The sequence below is a fragment of the Pinus tabuliformis genome, chromosome 8, assembly GCF_031772625.1.
Source record: "Pinus tabuliformis cultivar Carrire ecotype Pingquan chromosome 8, CPIR1, whole genome shotgun sequence".
Taxonomy (NCBI): Eukaryota; Viridiplantae; Streptophyta; class Pinopsida; order Pinales; family Pinaceae; genus Pinus; species Pinus tabuliformis.
In genome coordinates, this window is record NC_142294.1 from 933,036,888 (window position 1) to 933,056,907 (window position 20,020).

General features: G+C 38.0%; 1 protein-coding gene across 4 annotated transcripts in view; it reads right to left on the bottom strand.

The window, feature by feature from the left end:
• LOC149238578 (rhodanese-like domain-containing protein 14, chloroplastic) overlaps positions 1-20,020 on the bottom strand; it is a 422,676-nt gene that overhangs the window by 316,755 nt on the left and 85,901 nt on the right. The gene's annotated exons all lie outside the window — the stretch shown is intronic.

Below are 20,020 nucleotides of genomic sequence, written 5' to 3' on the forward strand. Positions count from 1 at the left end.
ACTTGTTTTCCTTCACTTCATTCCATAAGGACTACCCCCCATAGCTTGTTGTTGGGAGACAACTAGAACAGAGTGGGCGGAGATCAGAGTGACAGCCCCCGCTCTGAGCGGTTGTCGCAGTCGCTGTACAATCTGGGCAACAACAGGACTCACCGAAAAACCTTGACGATAAATTCCACCCTGTTGACCACTACGTGTCAACGACCCATAGCAGTACACCCCTTTTTTCGCAAAAGAGATAGTGCCTGATCGATGTGTTCGTGTCATCCAGCTGTCATCATCAGCTTGCTAATCATCTTATAATGTAAACCCATTCTGCATGTGTATAATGTAAATAATCTCAATAGATCCGTGTCGTGTATGTAATTACCTAGGTAAACCTACTTTTCTGGTGACGATCTACATTCCAAGAGGTTTTTTGTCTCATCGATCCATTCTCGGATGGTCAGCAGAGTTTTCCTTCAGCCTTACCCCAAAGCCGGAATAGATTTTGTCACTGGGATCTTAGGGGAGTCCTAGTGTTCTAGATCGAGTCTATGTAAAAGCGATTTGGGAATAATCTTAACTATTTGGTTAGGTTATTTTATTACAAATTGCTTGGTCTGCTAGATTATATTTGTGTCGCAAAACTGGGTAGTCTGTGAGGGTCTTTTGCAAATGGGTTTTCCCCCTTCAGATGTAAAAAATGTGAAAATCATGATGTAAAGTGTCTTGAGAATTGGAAAAATAATTTATCCCCTCATAGGTTAATTAATTAAATTTTCTGGTCAAAGATTAATTAAAATCCTAAGCCAGAAATTTAATTATTTCTAGGTCCTAGGTAAATTTAAATTCTCCGAAAACAAAATTCGTCAGTCCTTAAAAATTAAATTTTAAGAGGTCCAGGGACTAAGGTAAGTTAATTATTTTGCTAAATTTTAAGCTTTTGGTCCCTGGGGTTAAGCCAAAGTCAAAATTTTGAGAAAATTAATTCAAAATTTTAATTTTTGACTTAATTAAAATGCATTTAATTGAAAAATTCGAATTTCCTCAAGAATTTAAAATTTCGACAAATGAGATTAAAAAGAATTTTGATCCTCATCAACAGTCGGGATTGCTTTGACGAAGATCACTCGAACTAGCCGTTGGAGGATTTATCTTTAAATAGGAGGTCATTTTTTAGTCAGTTCATCGGATCTTTTGATCATGTGATAAGTGAAAAGCTCTCTTGTAATATTTTTATGAGCAATAAAGAAAGACTTTGGGGTTAATTTCTGTTGGTGTTACTCTTTGTGGAAACACTGTAAGATGTGTCATTTTCATGCATAGATTTCTTTTTAGCCATTGATGATAGCTTTCTGAAGAGTGATTTGAGTACAAGTATCTTGCTCGGTCATTGGGGTTTGAATGATAATTTAAGTTTTGAATATAATAGCAGGTATCTCTATTTATCTAGATTTTATTATCATTTTCTCGCTCTATGTTGATGGTTGAATTGAGTTTTGCAGGAAAGTCTTGATTTTAAAATCTTCGGGCATTCAGGAAAGTTTTCAGTTGGACCAGCCAACCCCCAATCTGTGTTTTCTGAATCACTCAGCTTAATTTGATCCCAGGCTTATCATAAGATATTTTTTATGGGTGATGCGTGAAGGGTTTCAAGCTCAGTACCTCCTTTAAACTTTAAAATTTTTAATTTTTTTGTGTTAAATCAATAAATCTGGCTGTTGAGAGCCTCAGATTATCAGATCTGGGAGCGGAGTTGGACTCACGCTCCCTAGATCTGGTAGATTTGCTATTCCTGTGCATAGATTTGTAATTTTTTTGGTTTTCTGACTTGGGTTTTTCTGAGTTTTTGTATATATCGTTTGGGTGTTTCATTGTTGTCTTGCAGCTACAGATCTGAAGGAGAAATTTGTATAAAGTCCAGATCTAGGCCCTAGAGGGTAAGATCTAGATCTCTAGGGTTCATCAAAACCATTTTGTGGGAATATTAATCAGCGTTTTACAGTCCAGGGGTTTAAATTTAAAATTTTTTAATCTAGAAAAATTCATAAGGGTTCCAAAAAGTTTTTTAGATCTTGATTTTTTTTTCAGTTTCAGAGTTAACTTTAAAGTTGAAGTATAACATTTTAATCCAGGCCCTTGAGGGTAAAATCTGCATCTCTGGGGGTTCATCAACATCATTTTGCAGGAATATTAATCAACCTTTTGCAATCCGGAGGTTTAAATTTAAAATTTTTTAATATGGAAATATTCATAAGGGTTCCAAAAAGTTTTTTAGATCTCGATATTTTTTTTGGTTTCAGGGTTAACTTTAAAGCTAAAGTATAACATTTTAATCTAGGATTTTTCTTCGTTTCTCTAGCTTCTTGTCTGCTGCCTAGGGTTTTCAAATCTCTCTACTTTTCAATTTCTCTGTTGCAGAAGAATTTCGAATTTTTTAGGCCCACAGCCTTTTGTTGCGAACTACAGATTCCTCTTCATCTCAAACCCCTACTACCTGCATCTCTAGCTGCCATTCGTTGCTCTAGATCCGCTGCTGCCAGACCTGCATCACAAACAAACCATACCCGCAGAGCTACAAACCTGTGTGCTATCCACACCCCTCACACAGCTCCATTCCTTGCCATCCATCCACGCTATCCAAATCCGCACACATTCCCTCGCTGTCAGCGCTCTCCATGGTGTTCGGCTTCTATAGCTCCACCTCTCATCGTAGTTGTCTACCTGCAAACCCTCCTCCTTCATACGCTGCCTCCTTGATGCAGCCGCATTCTTTTCCATCGTCGTTGCCATACCTACGCACCCCTCCTCACTGTTGTCCACCTGCAAACCCGCGCGTCCATCGTCCTTCTCCACCTGCGTGCTGCCTCTTGCAAGTCCTGCCCCTCCAACGGCTTCTCCATTTCCCTTTGCTCAGCCTTAGACCTGCGTATTCCCTCTTCTGTTGTCAATGCCTGCAACTGCAAAATATAAACGCATTCGATTTCATTTTATTTTGTATATATTCATTGGTTAGGTTAAGTTTCTTTTCGTTTATTTTAGGTTTGTATATAGTTAGGATTATAGCATATGTCTATTTTTTAGTTTCATTTGAATTGAGTTTAGATTTAATCTTTTTATTTTGGTTTGACTTTTTTATTTTTATTTTTGTCTATTTTCGATTTCAGGTTTCCTTTTTTATTTTTGATTTTGATTTTGATTAAAAAATATAAAGTTTCAAAAATCTAAAAAATTAAAAAACTTTTAAAGAATTAACTTTTTGATATTTTATTTTTTCCTTCCTTTTATTTTCTGATTTAAAAAATTCATTAAAAATCATAAAAAAAAAACTAAAAAATCTAAAATTAAAAAAATCTAAAAGATTTGAAAAACATTTAAAAATCTAAAAATTTGGTGACTTTAGAATTTGGAATAAAATAAATTGAAGGATTTATGCTTTCACATTAAGTATTTTTAATGTGGCCTATGGCCCATTAAAAATCTATTTTATTGACCCTTTGATTTATTTTCCTCATCTTTCACATTAAATTAAGTTTCTAAGGAATAATTAAATTGTTTATCTAAAGTTGCTTAGCGTTATTTGGTAATTAAATGCATTTTCATATTTTTCTATGGTCAAAGGCGATAAATTTTTTGAAATCATATTTGACTATTGGAGAAAATTACTTGAATCTAGATTTGGGCAGTAAATGAGAATCATTTTAAATCTAAAATCTCTTGCATGTTAAAGTTTTGAGCGTTTATATTGATCATACCTTATTGTCACTATTCGTCTATTGGAAATTCATTCTAGATAGCTTGTTTTCTTACTTCATCTACGATTAATTGAGCATAAAGGCATTGGTCTATAATTGTTTCTATCTTGTGGTCGTGTCTTGGTTACATTAGCATTTAATCTATTCATCTGAGTTAATCAAAACCCATTTACATTCATCGAGTTGTCCATCTTTAAGTCTCCTAGAGCCTGTGTTCCACAGGCTTTTTCATTCATTCACCTTAGGGACTACCCCCCTTGACTTGCCTAGGAGAGAGTCTAAACAGAGTGAGTAAAGGATCAAGAGTGACAGCCCTTACTCTGAGCATTGTCGCGGTGCCTAGACACTTTGTGCGACAACATTTTTTGGCGTTGTTGCCCGGGACCGATTTATTGGGCCTTGGTTTTACGACATTCATCTTTCATCTTTCTCGTCTCTCAAATTGAGCCGGCAAAGCCAACACTTCTTGGAATTTCCATTGGGGATAGAGTTTTTTATGTCCTTGTTTTCTTCGACATCGTTTTAATCATCTCATCTTTTCCGCCATTCATTAGCCTATCAAGCGGCACAACATTTCCTGGCGTCATTTGATCTTTTCATCACCTTGCCTTTCGTCATCTCATTAATCGTTTCATCTGCACCTTCAGCACCTAGACATATCGGTTCGTTTCTTGTTTGGGTGGCGACTCTACTTATTCATCCATTATTTCTCAAACAAGAAACCCTCCCTTATATCCAATTGTTTGCCTTTTGGATCCTAGAGTTAGATTCATGTTCAAGTGGCGACTCCACTTCTTTCATTTCTTACAAGAATTTCTAATAGAAGATCGCTTCTTGTTGATCTCTTGATTTTCTTGAGCAAGGGTCCCTCTCTAGCATCCATTTGGTCCCTCCTTATCCCTTCATGCATGTCATCATGGATGATTCGTTTACCCCGTGTCATTTTACTAATTTTCTCCATGATATACCGGAAGAGGCCATTCGTAAATTGCCTTTGTTCTCAGATGGTGATTCAGTCGCTGTTAGAAAGCATCTATGCAAGTTTACTCATACAATAATCAAATATTGTAGTTCTCCCCAATATAAACATGAAGATGTCAAGATGCGTCTTTTTGCCTTTTCTTTAGAGGGTGATGCTTTGAATTGGTTTAATAATTGTCCTAAAGATTCTTTCGCTTCTTTACAAGACATCATCAATGCTTTTTTAGATAGATATGGTTATCAAGGTACCTTGCCTTGTGCCCCTAAAATTATGCAACAGAATGAAAGTGATCCTGTAAAGGATCCAACTGTCAATGAAAGATTTCAAGGCAATTCTCCATATCAGAATGTGCCATCCACTTGTACTGTTGCAAGACAAGTCCATGATAGTGGAAAAGCAGGATCAAGTTATCAAATCAGTGTCGACAATGAAAGGGAAAATGATAAGCAAATTATAGAAGAACTAAAGCAGTTGGTTAAAGACATGCAGTGCAGTCAAACGCAACTGGTAAAAAATATGGAACTTAATCAAAAAAAAATTGTAACTGATTACGTCAAGGATATGAGGACTTTGTACACCCACCTGGAAAAACGTGATAAGGAGATGGAAATCATGAAAATTAAACACTCTGATCACATAACCGACATGCAGAGTCAGCATGCTAAGGAAATGGAAACCATGAAAGCTAATCATGACAGGGAAATTAATTCTATGCAAAGCAAGTTATTAGTCCTAGAGGAAAAGATGACGATCATGGAATTCAATCATTCAAATCAAGTGACTGCCATGGAAGCAAGTTATCAAGAAGAAATAAGTTTGATTCAGAACAAATTGTCAACTATGGATGAAGAAATGACCATCGTGATATTCAATTATAATAATCAGTTAGCTACCATGCAAGCAAATCATAAGAAATAAATAAACTATGTGCAAAACTGTTTCATGGGCATGAAAGAAAAGAATGATAAAATTATAAAGGACATGGAAGTTGGTCAAATATCTCTTCAGAATAGATTATTGACCATAGAAGAAAAGCAAGTACCATGTGTCATAAATACAGATGGAATACATATCATCGAAAACAAATTAAAAATAATGGAAGTTAATCAATCTAATCAGATCTCCATTATTCAAAATCAAATAAAGGCTATGCAAGCTAATCATGTCACTCTGCAAGAAAGATTCATGAAAACTGAACTCAATCAAGCGAAGTTAATAGTAAGACATGCCAGAGAAATGGGTTCATTACATAAGAGGCTGGAAGAGAGGAAATCACAGGTCTCGTCTTGTTGTGAATATCCCGAGAAAGAGGCTAACTCCATTAACGAAGATTTAACTAAGAATGACATGATCAAAGAAGAAATTAAAAAAGGTCAAGTTATTACTCATGACACCTGTGCGACTGATCCATCATTCTTGACAGAGCAGATGAAAAATGAAAAAAAACATGTCACGCGTATCTTACATACTTCATCTGAGAGTTTTGAAGCAGAATGTTCCACATCATCAATGATACAGCCTACCACAAAGAAAAAGCGCAAGAGAAAGAGAATGAGAAAGCGATTTGATGCATCAGATGGTCGCGAATAGCTTGATTTTCAGATAGAAAAAAGTCCTACCATATGCAGAATTGGACAAGGCACATTCGAGAGATAGCCGACAGATTTGCCTGAAAGCAGGAAAATGCTCAGTATGCACTATATTGAACGCATCTGATGCCATGGGGCATCTTTGTATTGTATTTCTAACCTTATGCCCTGTTATTTCAGTGTTTCATTTTGTAGTTAGATTTGTGTTTTTCACGTTATTAGACTAGTTAATAAATGAAGAGCTTATATCTTTCCTCTACTTAACATTATATGATGATTTTTTGATGGTCGCTACTTATGTTATGTTGTGTGTTGCGTGGATGCAGATTTTGGATTCTCACATTGCTCCAGTGTAGCAACGTGTCCCCAAGTAGAGCCATATGTTGACCACTATGTGTCAACAACCCATAGCAATACACCCCTTTTTTTCGCAAACGAGACAGTGCATGATCGATGTGTTCATGCCGTCCAGCTATCATCATTAGCTTGATCATCATCCTCTATTGTAAACCTTTTCTGCATGTGTATAATGTAAATAATCTCAGCAGATCCGTGTCGTGTATGTAATTACCTAGGTAAACCTACTTTTCTGGTGACGATCTACATTCCGGGAGGTTTTTTGTCTCACCGATCCATTCTCGGATAGTCGGCAGAGTTTTCCTTCAGCCTTACCCCAAAGATGGAATGGATTTTGTCACTGGGATCTTATGGTAGTCCTAGTGTTCTAGATCAACTTTATGTAAAAGTGATTTGGGAATAATCCTAACTATTTGGTAAAGTTATCTTATTACAAATTGCTTAGTCTACTAGATTATATTTGTGTCGCAGAACTGGGTAGTTTGTGAGGGTCTTTTGCAAATGGGTTTTCCCCCTTGAGATGTAAAAAATGTGAAAATCATGATGTAAAGTGTCTTGAGAGTTGGAAAAATAATTTATCCCCTCATAGGTTAATTAATTAAATTTTCTGGTCAAAGATTAATTAAAATCCTAAGCCAGAAATTTAATTAATTCTAAGTCCTAGGTAAATTTAAATTTTCCGAAGGCAAAATTCGTTGGTCCTTAAAAAATAAATTTTAAGAGGTCCAGGGACTAAGGTAAATTAATTATTTTGCTAAATTTTAAGCCTTTGGTCCCTGGGGTTAAGTCAAAGTCAAAATTTTGAGGAAATTAATTCAAAATTTTAATTTTTGAATTAATTAAAATGCATTTAATTGAAAAATTCGAATTTCCTCAAGAATTTAAAATTTCGACAAATGAGATTAAAAAGAATTTTGATCCTCATCAACAGTCGGGATTGCTTTGACGAGGATCACTCGAACTAGCCGTTGGAGGATTTATCTTTAAATAGGAGGTCATTTTTCAGTCAGTTCATCGGATCTTTTGATCGTGTGATAAGTGAAAAGCTCTCTTGTAATATTTTTATGAGCAATAAAGAAAGACTTTGGGGTTGATTTCTGTTGGTGTTACTCTTCGTGGAAACACTGTAAGATGTGTCATTTTCATGCATAGATTTCTTTTTAGCCATTGATGATAGCTTTCTGAAGAGTGATTTGAGTACAAGTATCTTGATCGGTCATTGGGGTTTGAATGATAATTTAAGTTTTGAATATAATAGCAGGTATCTCTATTTATCTGAATTTTATTATCATTTTCTCGCTCTATGTTGATGGTTGAATTGAGTTTTTCAGGAAAGTCTTGATTTTTAGATTATCGGGTGTTCGGGGAAGTTTTCAATTGGACCAGCCAACTCCCGATCTGTGTTTTTTGAAGAGCTCGGCTTAATTTGATCCCGAGCTTATCAGAAGATATTTTTTATGGGTGATGCATGAAGGGTTTTGAGCTCAGCACCTACTTTAAACTTTAAAATTTAATTTTTTTCGTGCTAAATCGATAAATATCGTTGTTGAGAGCCTCAGATTATCAGATCTGGGAGTAGAGTTGGACTCACACTCCCTAAGTGTGGTAGAGCTGCTATTCCTATGCATAGATCTGTAATTTTTTTGGTTTTCTGACTTGGGTTTTTTCTGGGTTTTTGTATATATCGTTTGGGTGTTTTATTGTTGTCTTGTAGCTACAGATCTGAAGGAGAAATCTATATAAAGTCTAGACCTAGGCCCTAGAGGGTAAGAGCTAGATCTTTGGGGTTCATCAACATCATTTTGCAGGAATATTAATCAGCCTTTTACAGTCCAAGGGTTTAAATTTAAAACTTTTTAAACTAGAAAAATTCATAAGGGTTCCAAAAAGTATTTTAGATCTCGATATTTTTTTTAGGTTTCAGGGTTAAATTTAAAGCTGAAGTATAACATTTTAATCTGGGATTTTTCTTCGCTTCTCAGGCTTCCTGTCTGTTGCCTAGGGTTTTCAAATCTCTCTACTTTTCAATTTCTCTATTGCAGAAGAATTTCGACTTTTTTAGGCCCACAGCCTTTTGTTGCGAACTGTAGATTCCTCTTCATCTCAAACACCTGCTACCTACGTCTCTAGCTGCCATCCGTTCCTCCAGATCTGTTGTTGTCGAACCTGCATCACAAGCAAACCATACCCGCAGAGCTGCAAACCTGCGTGCTATCCACACCCCTCACACAGCTCCATTCCTCGCCATCCATCCACGTTGTTAGCTCTCTCCATGTTGTTCGGCTTCTACAGCGCCATCTCTCGTCGTAGTTGTCTACCTGCAAAAACCCTCCTCCTTCATACGCTACCTCCTTGATGCACCCGCATTCTTTTCCATCGTTGTTGCCATACCTATGCACCCCTCCTCGCTGTTGTCCACCTGCAAACCCGCATGTCCATCGTCCTTCTCCACCTGCGTGCTGCCTCTTGCAAGTCCTGCCCCTCCAACGGCTTCTCCATTTCCCTTTGCTCAACCTTAGACCTGTGTATTCCCTCTTCTGTCGTCAAGGCCTGCAGCTGCAAAATATAAATGCATTCGATTTCATTTTATTTTGTATATATTCATTGGTTAGGTTAAGTTTCTTTTCGTTTAGTTTAGGTTTGTATATAGTTAGGATTATAGCATATGTCTATTTTTTAGTTTCATTTGAATTGAGTTTAGATTTAATATTTTTATTTCAGTTTGATTTTTTTATTTTCATTTTTGTCTATTTTTTATTTCAGGTTTCCTTTTTTATTTTTGATTTTGATTTTGATTAAAAAATATAAAGTTTCCAAAATCTAAAAAATTAAAAAACTTTTAAAGAATTAACTTTTTGATATTTTATTTTTTCCTTTATTTTATTTTTTTGATTTAAAAAATTCATTAAAAATCATAAAAAAAAAAAAAAATTAAAATCTAAAAATTAAAAAAATCTAAAAGATTTGAAAAACATTTAAAAATCTAAAAATTAAAAAAAAAAGAAGCAAAATTGGTGACTTTAGAATTTGGAATAAAATAAATTGAAGGATTTATGCTTTCACATTAAGTATTTTTAATGTGGCCTACAGCCCATTAAAAATCTATTTTATTGACTCTTTGATTTATTTTCTTCATCTTTCACATTAAATTAAGTTCCTAAGGAATAATTAAATTGTTTATCTGAAGTTCCTTAGTGTTATTTGGTGATTAAATGCATTCTCATATTTTTCTATGGTCAAAGTGCGATAAATTTTTTGAAGTCAAATTGACTATTGGAAAAAGTTACTTGAATCTAGATTTGGGCAGTAAATGAAAATCATTTTAAATCTAAAATCTCTTGCATGTTAAAGTTTTGGGCGTTTGTATTGATCATACCTGATTGTCACTATTCATCATATATTGGAAATTTGTTCTAGATAGCTTGTTTTCTTACTTAATCTACGGTTAATTGAGCATAAAGGCACTAGTCTATAATTGTTTCTATCTTGTGGTCGTGTCTTGGTTACATTAACGTTTAATCTATTCATTTGAGTTAATCAAAACCCATTTACATTCGTCGAGTTGCCCATCTTTAAGTCTCCTAGAGTTTATGTTCCACAGGCTTTCTCATTCATTCACCTTAGCGACTACCCCCCTTGACTTGCCTAGGAGAGAGTCTAAACGAAGTGAGTAAAGGATCAAGAGTGACAGCCCTTACTGTGAGCGTTGTCGCGGTGCCTAGACACTTTGTGCGACAACACACTCTATCTTTGGGGTTGAGGCTAGAGGGAAAAACTCTGTCGATCATCCGCGTTTAAAAACACAGATAATCAGTGAGATGAAAAACCTCCTGAGATGAAATCCATCGCAAAAATCATAAGCTTACTTAGGTTGTTACATAATTAACAGTTGTACTAGCATCATTTACATTACAAATTTGCAGAATGGGTTTACAATGACATGACAAACTGCTAGTTGATGATCTTGAAATTTGAAAAAAAATCCTTCAAGCTTCTGGATCCTGCTTCCTTAGAAAGTTGAAAAAATCGGTGCAACACAGGTCAATGTCCGAACAAGAGGAGGGGCAAGGGAAAGACTCAAGTAGCAACGTCAACAAATACATAGGTGACTAAATTTACCAACAAATTTGAGAAGGAATTATCACTTGTAGCTTAACTTTCTTGCACCATAGCCAAGGGTGCATGGTTCGTGGACAGTTGCGCTTCCTGGCACATGACGAAATCATGTGATTTATTCAACAACATTTCAAACACGGACTCAAAGCTACATGTAGAGATTGGAAACAATGCCAAGTGTGCAGTAGAGGGGATTGGTGCTATCCAATTTCAGCAAGAGTTAGGGAAGCCTTTGGAGTTGACAAAGGTATGGTTTGTTCCAGGACTGACCAAGAACCATCTAGCAGTCTCAACCATGTGGGACAAGGTATGAAGTATTCTTCAAAGATGGGCAGGTATTGGTTAGGTTGAGAATTTCCAATTTGAGGTCAAGCCAAACAATTGGGAGGAGAGAAGGGAACCTATATATGTTGAGGGATCTACCAGTAAGAGCATTGATTCATGAAAGTGACAACTTGTGTGAGTTTTGGCACAGGTGGAAGACACATTTGCATCACAAGGCTTTACCTATTTTATGTGAGATTGTCATTGGTCTTCATAAGTTTAGCATGGAGCAGTAAGGTGTTTGCAAAGGGTGTTCTTTGGGCGAGTATGGCAAGACTGCTTTCCCAAGTAATGATTCTAGGTCCAAAGGGTTGCTGGATCTAGTACATTCAGTCGGGTCGTTGAGTGTGTACAACTATCAAGTGACCTTTATAGATGATTGTTCTAGGAGGACATGGATCTACTTCATGAAGCCCAAGAATGAGGTCTTCAATTGGTTTCAAGAATTAGGAGTTCAATGCTCCCATGGAAAACCAGACAAGGAGGAAGGTCAAAATCCTTATATCGAAAAATGGGAGTGATTATACCTCTAATGAGTTCAAGGACTTTTGCAGAAAGGCAGTCATCAAGAAAGAGCTGACAGTTCCTTACAAGTTGTAGCAGAATGGGGTTGCTTAAAGGAAAAATAGGGCCATTGTTAGGGCTGCTAAACCCATTAATCATGATCAAGATCTACTTATTTTCTTGTGAGCATAAGTGTGTAATACACCAGTCTACATTCATAACAGGAGTCCTCAAAAAATCTTGGGGGATAAGACACCTAACTTCCTAAGGAGGTGTTGACAGGAGTGAAACTAAAGGTGTGGCAATTATGCCTCTTCGGGTGTCCAATGTATATCCATGTACCATTTAGAGAAGAGGGCGAGGTTGGAACCCTCAGGATTGAAGGGCATTTTTGTTGGTTACAGTGGAGCTTCCAAGGCATACAAGGAGTACACCCCATCACAAGGGAAGAATGTGGTGAGCAAGGATGTGAGATTTGAGGAGCATAAGGCCTTGAGGAAGTCACTGTGAAAATTTCTAACACGAAATTCTACTGTAGTAACTGATTTATTTCGCCTACTTATTTTCCACAATAGGTTATTTATAAAAACCCTTCAGTAAACATCAAAATAAATTCTATTGTAGTTGTCACATAATAACATAGAGAAAAGAAAAGTGAAATACAAGCACAATAGTCAATCACATCAACACAATTATTTTGGGACAATAGTCCCCGGAAATACCCAATGCGGGAAAACCAGTGCAGCAGATGAGGGTTCATTTATTATTCTTCAACAACAATCTCTTTACAAGAAATGATTTTGCAGAACATAGAGAAACCTCTGAGAGAACACCTAAGATAATTGTCCTCCTGCCTTTGGAGAAATTCTGACACCCCAGAGACCCTCCAACCTTCACTGCGTCACCTCTGTGTCATCTCTGCGTGAGGACTGCATCCCTTGCTGTGCTGCCTCTCTGAGTTGTCCCTCTGATGCTCTGTGTTACCTCCTCCTTAGTCTCAGACTGATCTTGATGCCCTCCTCTTCCTTCACCTTGCAACTCTCCCTCTGAAATCGAACTCTCACTGCTTGAGAATCGATTTCCCTCGGGTTACTAAGTATTTGCCTAGTGTGTCTCCAAATGACTCTCAAGTCTTCCTTTATACTTTTCCTGTTGAGATATCAACGGTTGTGATCTAATCTCTAATCAATGGCTAAGATTAAATTAGACTTCATCCTCGTCTCTTAGAAGCTTCTCACCGATATTTCATTAATACCCATTAATATTTTAATTTTCCTAAGTTTAGACTTAGGAACCCCATTAAAAATATTAATTATTTTAATAAAATACGATCCGGGTGGAATTTCACCAAACGATTATTGGGTCTCGGAGATCTCATGTGTTCTAGCCCCTCCACAAAATTTCGGAGATACAACACATCTGATGCTACCCAAAAACCAACACTCCCTCTTAGCGAGGAATGTACTCTAGCAATACTTCCCAACAGAAGTATCACCTTGATCCACGACATCGGTCCTGTACGTTGTTGATGCTCTGCCTACTTCCCTTCATCCACTGTGCTGCTGCAACCTGTATTTCTGCCCATGACATTGCCACTGTCACTGCTACATCTGTACTGCAAATCCCTCTCGATATGTTGCATCATGCTGCCCATAACACTGCCATTGCTAACTGCTGCACTACAACTCCATGCACTATCCGCTTTTGCTACTAAAACGGATTCCCAATCATCCCCATCTTCTCCCTGAAATAAACAAACTTTGTTCTTCCTAGAGCCTTGGTGAGAATGTCTGCCACCTGTTCTCCTGTCAGAGTGTATCGTAACTGTACTGCCCCTCACTGGACACAGTCTCTGATAAAGTGACACCTGATGTCAATGTGCTTCGACTGATCATGAAAAACTAGATTCTCAGAGAGCTTGATGCAACTCTAATTATCACACAAAATATTGGTCGCTTCCATCCTTCTCCTAAATAGATTCACAAGCAACTTCCTAAGCCATATGGCTTCACACGATGTTGTGCTAGCTACCATATATTCAAATTCAGCTGAGCTCAGAGCTACGGATTTTTGTTTCCTGCTACACTAGGAGGTCATTCCTAATCCAATGTTGAAACAATACTCAGTGATACTTTTCCGATCTACTAAACTTCCAACCCAATCTGCATCAGTGAACCCACTTAGCCTGATGTCATTGCCTCGAGTGTACATTAATCCATGCTTGATTGTTCCTCGTATAATCTGAGAACATGCTTGGTTGCTGCCCAGTCCGCCCTCTTTGGTTCTACCATGAACTAACTGAGGGTGTTGACAGCATAACAAATGTTTGGCCTAGTATTGACCAAATACATCAAGGACCCTATGAGTTGCCTATCCAAGGTGGGATCGACTTCTTTATCTTTAGACGCATCAATCTTCTTCTAGTTGGTAATCATTGGAGTAACCATAGGTCTGTAGTTCTGCATTCTGAACCTTTTCAAAATTTCTGTAACATATCTCCCTTGTCCAAGGAAAATTCCACCTTTCTGCTGCCAAACTTCCAACCCCAGAAAATAATGCATCCGTCCCAAATCCTTCATGTCAAATTTTGTATCTAGGTTTTCCTTGCAATCTTTGATGAGCCTGGATGAACCTGTTAGAAACAAGTCATCCACATATAACACCAGAATTAGAGGCTCATTCTCTACAATCATATAGTAGAGGTTGGGATCTTCGTCACTCTTGACGGATCCCATCTTCTACAAGTAACCATCAATTCGACCGTACCATGCTCTAAGTGCTTGTTTAAGCCCATACAAGGATTTCTTCAACCTGCATACATGAGTTTTCTTCTCATGTGTCTCAAAACCCTCTGGTTGTTCAATGTATACTTCTTCTTCTATCACCCCGTTCAAGAACGCAGTCTTGACGTCCATCTGGTGAATCTCCCACCCGATCTGTACTGCAAGAGATACCACAGATCTAATAGAAGTATACCTGGCTACTGGGGCGAAGGTTTCTTCGTAGTCTATCCCTTCCTTCTAAGCATACCCCTTAGCCACGAACCTGGCTTTGTATTTTTCCACACTGCCATTTGCAGCATATTTGACCTTGTAGATCCATCTCGAACCTACAATTGACCTGTCCTGAGGCCTAGGTACCACTTCCCAAACATCATTGACCATTATGGAATTGTATTACTCCACCATAGCATCTACCCATACTTGATGTTGAATGGCCTCCTAAAAACTAGAGGCTTCTTCAACTTGAGCCACCAAGGCTTGGTATCTATCTGGTTGTCTACACTCCCTTTTCTCGTTCCTAGGACCTCCAACGAAATCCTCTGCATCTCGTAGTATCTGTCGAATTTCCCAACTCGTTCTTCCATTGGTAGTGGGTACATCTATTTTCTCCTCCTCCTGAGACTCCACCAGTTGTGATACCTTTGGATTGTTGTCTTTTGGAGAAATATTGGTGTTGGTTTCTGCTGGTCGAAGTGGTTGGACCAATGGATCATCCTTTGACTACTCTTCGGAAGGCATTTCTCGGGATTTCCTGAAAGCTTTGTCCTCCATGAACTTTACATCTCGTCATACTACGATCTTCCTATTTCCCAAAAGATAGATTCTATATGCCTTAGCATTCTTGCTATATCCCACAAGATATCATTTTTCTGCAGTTTGATCCAACTTCTTCCTCTTTTCTTCGGGTATATGGTAGTATGCCAAACTCCCAAATATTCTGAAATGACTCACCTCAGGCTTCTTGCCGATAAAAACACTCTTCGGAGTAATCTTACCTAATGCCTTGTGAGGAGTCCTGTTCTAGACATATATTGTTGTGTTCCATGCTTCTGCCCATAGAAATTTGGGCGTATACTGATCATACAACATTGCCCTTGTTGCTTCAACAATAGTCATGTTCTTCCTCTCTGCTACTCCATTCTGCTTCGGATTATATGGAGTTGTCCATTCCCTTCTGATGCCTTCCCTTGCGCAGAAATTAGTGAAGTCCTTATCAATGTATTCTCCACCATTGTCTGAGCGCAACACTTTTATCCTCTTCCTTGTCAAATTCTCAACCAGAGCTTTAAACTCTTTGAATCAATCAAAAACCTCATTCTTGGTTTTTAGAAAGTAGATCCAAGTCTTCTTAGAATGGTCATCAATGAAGGTGACAAAATATTCGGCACCACTAAGAGCTTTTGTGGACATGGGTCCACAGATATCTGAGTGTATCAATCCCAGAACACTCTTTGCCCTATTATTACTTTTGGAATAAGTCGCTTTGGCATACTTGCCTAGTACGCAACCTCTACATACATCGTCTCATTTGGTACTTAATTCTGGAACTCCTGTGATGGTTCTTCTGAGAATTCTTAGAGCCCCATGGTGTAAGTGCCTCATCCTCTTGTGCCATAGTTCATTCAAAAAAATTTCCCCACTGCTGCCTATCAGTGCCATTGGAGATTCTAGCTGTAACTTATATAATCTGCTACTTCTGACTCCAATTTGGGCCTTCTTCTTCCAACTCGGATGTTTGACATATACTTTCTTCCCAATGAAGAAAACATCATAGCCCTTGTTTTGTAACTGAGATACAGTGCGTAAGTTCATCCCCAATCCAGGCAACATAGCATGTTGGTAGCTCGAAGCCGATCCCTTACTTCTGTTTGAAAAACTACAGTACCTCTTCCTATGGGGGTACATTTTGACTTATTTCCCATGGTGATTTGGAAGTTTGTTTGTTCTTCTTGATAGCTCAAGAAACATTCTTGTATTCTTGTCATGTGTGCAGAAGCTCCATTATCAATATACCAAACCTCAGAAGAAGAAGAACTTTCCAAGCAAGCGACTTCTTCTTCCAGTCTGGAAGTTAATATAGAATAGTCATGATCCATTATATTCTTCGTGCTTTCCTATTTTCCGGGAGAACTACGTGAGTCCCTTGCTGCTCCAACGTCATGCTCCCAACTCATTGCAAATTCTCTAATCTTGTTGCCCGATCTCTGCGCTGATACCATGTGAAAATTTCTAGCACGCAATTCTACTGCAGTAACTGATTTATTTCTCCTACTTATTTTCCACAATAAGTTATTTACAAAACCCTTCAGTAAACATGCATAATAGCATAGAGAAAAGAAGAGTGAAATACAAGCACAATAGTCAATCACATCAACACAGTTATTTTTGAACAATACTCCCCGGAAAAACCCAATGCGGGAAAACCGGTGCAGCAGATGAGGGTTTATTTATTATTCTTCAGCAACAATCTCTTTACAAGGAATGACTTTGCAGAACATAGAGAAACCTTTGAAAGAACACCTGAGATAATTTTCCTCCTACCTTTGGAGAAATTCTGACACCCCAAAGACCCTCTAGCCTTCACTGCATCACCTCTGTGTCATCTTTGCGTGAGGACTGCGTCCCTTGTTGCGCTTCCTCTCTGAGTTGTCCCTTTGCGTTGTCCCTCTGATGCTCTACGTCACCTCCTCCTCAGTCTTAGACTGATGTTGATGCCCTCCTCTTGCTTCACCCTGCAACTCTCCCTCTGAAATCGAACTCTTACTCCTTGAGAATCGATTTCTATCGGGTTACGGAGTATTTGCCCAATGTGTCTCCAAATGACTCTCAAGTCTTCCTTCATACTTTTCCTGTTGAGATATCAACGGTCATGATCTAATATCTAATGAACAACTAAGATTAAATTAGACTTGATCCTCGTCTCTTAGAATCTTCTCACCCATATTTCATTAATACCCATTAATATTTTAATTTTCCTAAGTTTAAACTTAGGAACCCCATTAAAAATATTAATTATTTTAATAAAATACAGTCCAGGTGGAATTTCACCAAACGATTTTTGGGTCTTGGAGATCTCATGTGTTCTAGCCCCTCCACAAAAATTCGGAGCTAGAGCACATCCGATGCTACCCAAAAACCAACAGTCACATGATACAATTTCAGAAGTGGCTAATGATCGAGAGCGAGAAGCTCCAAAGGTTGAGGAGAGGAGCAGGTATTCATTCTTCAAGTTAGGAGGTCGAGATGGCTTGAGCAGACACTAAGAGATGCTCAAGAGCATATGGAGGCTCCTAGGAACATTTTAAGGGACAACAGACCACTAAGATAGTTTCCTAGTCACATGGCACTAATGAGAAACATCGTTGACTCTGAGCCTAACAATTATGAGGAGGTAGGCCAATAGGTTTAGATAGATGTCATGGTGGAGGAGTATGCTTCCATCATGAAGAATGATGTGTGGGACATTATGTCGACGTTGGAGGGGAAATCAGTGGTCAATTGGATATGGATCTTCAAGATCAAACATGTTGCATATGTAGCATCAAGAAGTACAAGGACAGGTTCATGGCGAGAGGGTTCTCCCAGAAGGAGGGGATAAATTATGAGGAGACATTCACTCCAGTCAATAGTTACACTTCTATTAGGGTTGCTATATTTGTTGCCTCAAAGATGGGGTGGATACATCAAATGGATGTGAAGACAACATTCTTTAATGGAGTGATTGAGGAGTTGTACATTTAGTCACAGGGACTTGAGGTGCACATGATAGAGTCACATGTGTCTAGGTTGAAGAAGACATTATATAGTCTCAAACAAGCACCTCGAGCATGGCACTTAGGGGTTGATGGGTATCTGCTAGGTATGGGCTTCACCAAGAGTGAGGCAGATCCCAACTTCGGATCTGCCTCACTTTAATAAAGATAAAAATGACCTTTGCTAACTGTCAATTTTTTTTGTAATTTTTTCCCTATTTTAATCTCAACTTTAGTGTTCATCTCATATAATTTTTATACACTTTTAACGGTTGAATTTGTTGTTGATGTAAACTAGTCTTTTGCTGCATTTTGCTATCCTGAAACCATAGTTTATAGCTGCCTTGAGTTTTTTCCTTGATTTGGTGTACTCAAATAACATATTTGAGACTTCTTAGGTTAACCCTAGCCTTTAGATTGGCCCATAGGTCCTTTGAACCCAAGTCTTGAGCTTACTCTTTCATCCACTGTAAACCCTAGTTTGCCATATCCTTGTCTAGTGGAATTTTATTGTAGGATCTTTAGGTGGCACTTAGCTTAATATTCTTGGGTTACTTGATCTCTAAGCTCTAATAGGTAAGCCTCCCTTGTGTTGAATTGCATTCTTCACTAAAGGGGAGAAGTTGTTGAGGGGATAGTGGTAACACTCCCATATGTTGCAAATTGTCTAGGTCATTTACTGAGGCTTTGCACACTGTGTTAGATTTAGCTGTAACAATCCTAAAAGGATTGGCCTAAGGTTGGAGTGCCAAGTAGCTACCAGTGTCACTAGAAGGCTCCAACCTATAGTTCTAAGTGGTGAATGTGTGGATCTGAGAGCATAACATGCCAAATAGCTCAAGCAAGCTATGTTTTAATCTAAAAGACAATTCAAGACCCTAAGGGAAGCATACAGAAAGGTGGCGGAGATAGTAGGCTCCAGGCTCAATGTAGACAAGCATTAGATACATCATCAGTGAACTAAACCATATCACCTAGTGATGCGTCTTCTTTAATCTTTATTTGTCCAAATGTAGCCATACCTTTCTCCTTCTCAAAATCCATGTAGGACCCTATAGTTTTTGCCAAGGAAAACAGTGAAGTTCCCTCAGCCTGAACGCCAATAATTGTTACCTCATGAAGCAGCACTCCCCCTTCTTCCCCAAAATTTCTAGATGGAAGGTGGATCAACCACTGGCCTTGCAATTAGTAACCCTAAGGGCTGTAGGATCCTATACTTCTCATGTAGGTCATCAGTTTTAGCTTGGGACTTGAGAAGAACATCCTTGCCCCTTGCATACAGTTTTGGTATGTACTTGACAAAAGATGTAGCCTTGTCTTGTTCCTTTTTCTTATGAGTAGGAGCAAGAGCTACAACTTCAAGCTTATAGTGAACGAGAGATTGAACACCTATCTAACACACCTCAAAAGGAGAGTATCTAGTGGAAGCATGTGAGGTCCCATTGTAGCTATGTTGAATGCTGTGAAGGTATCTATAACAATGCTTATTCAATTGATGGTAGATATGACGTGCATATATGATATAATAGTGTTCTATTGACAACTTTTGTCTACCCATCAATCCAAGGATAAAATGAAGTCAAAAACTGAAACTGACAACAAAGCTTTTTCCATAAAGATCACCAAAAATGGCTCAGAAATAAAGTATCCCAATCTAAAACAATAGTGAGTGGTAGCCCTGAGTGTGCTATAAAAACAGCTCTGCGACTTCAGGGGCATGAATAGTCTTACTATGGGGAATGAAAACAGCTTTTATGACAAATGACACTGAACAGAATTAGATATTCTGATCTAAAGGCAAGAATATTAAAGTTACTGCATTGATCACCTGACAAGACAGATTGCTTTCTAATGCAACATATGGATAGTTGCAGAG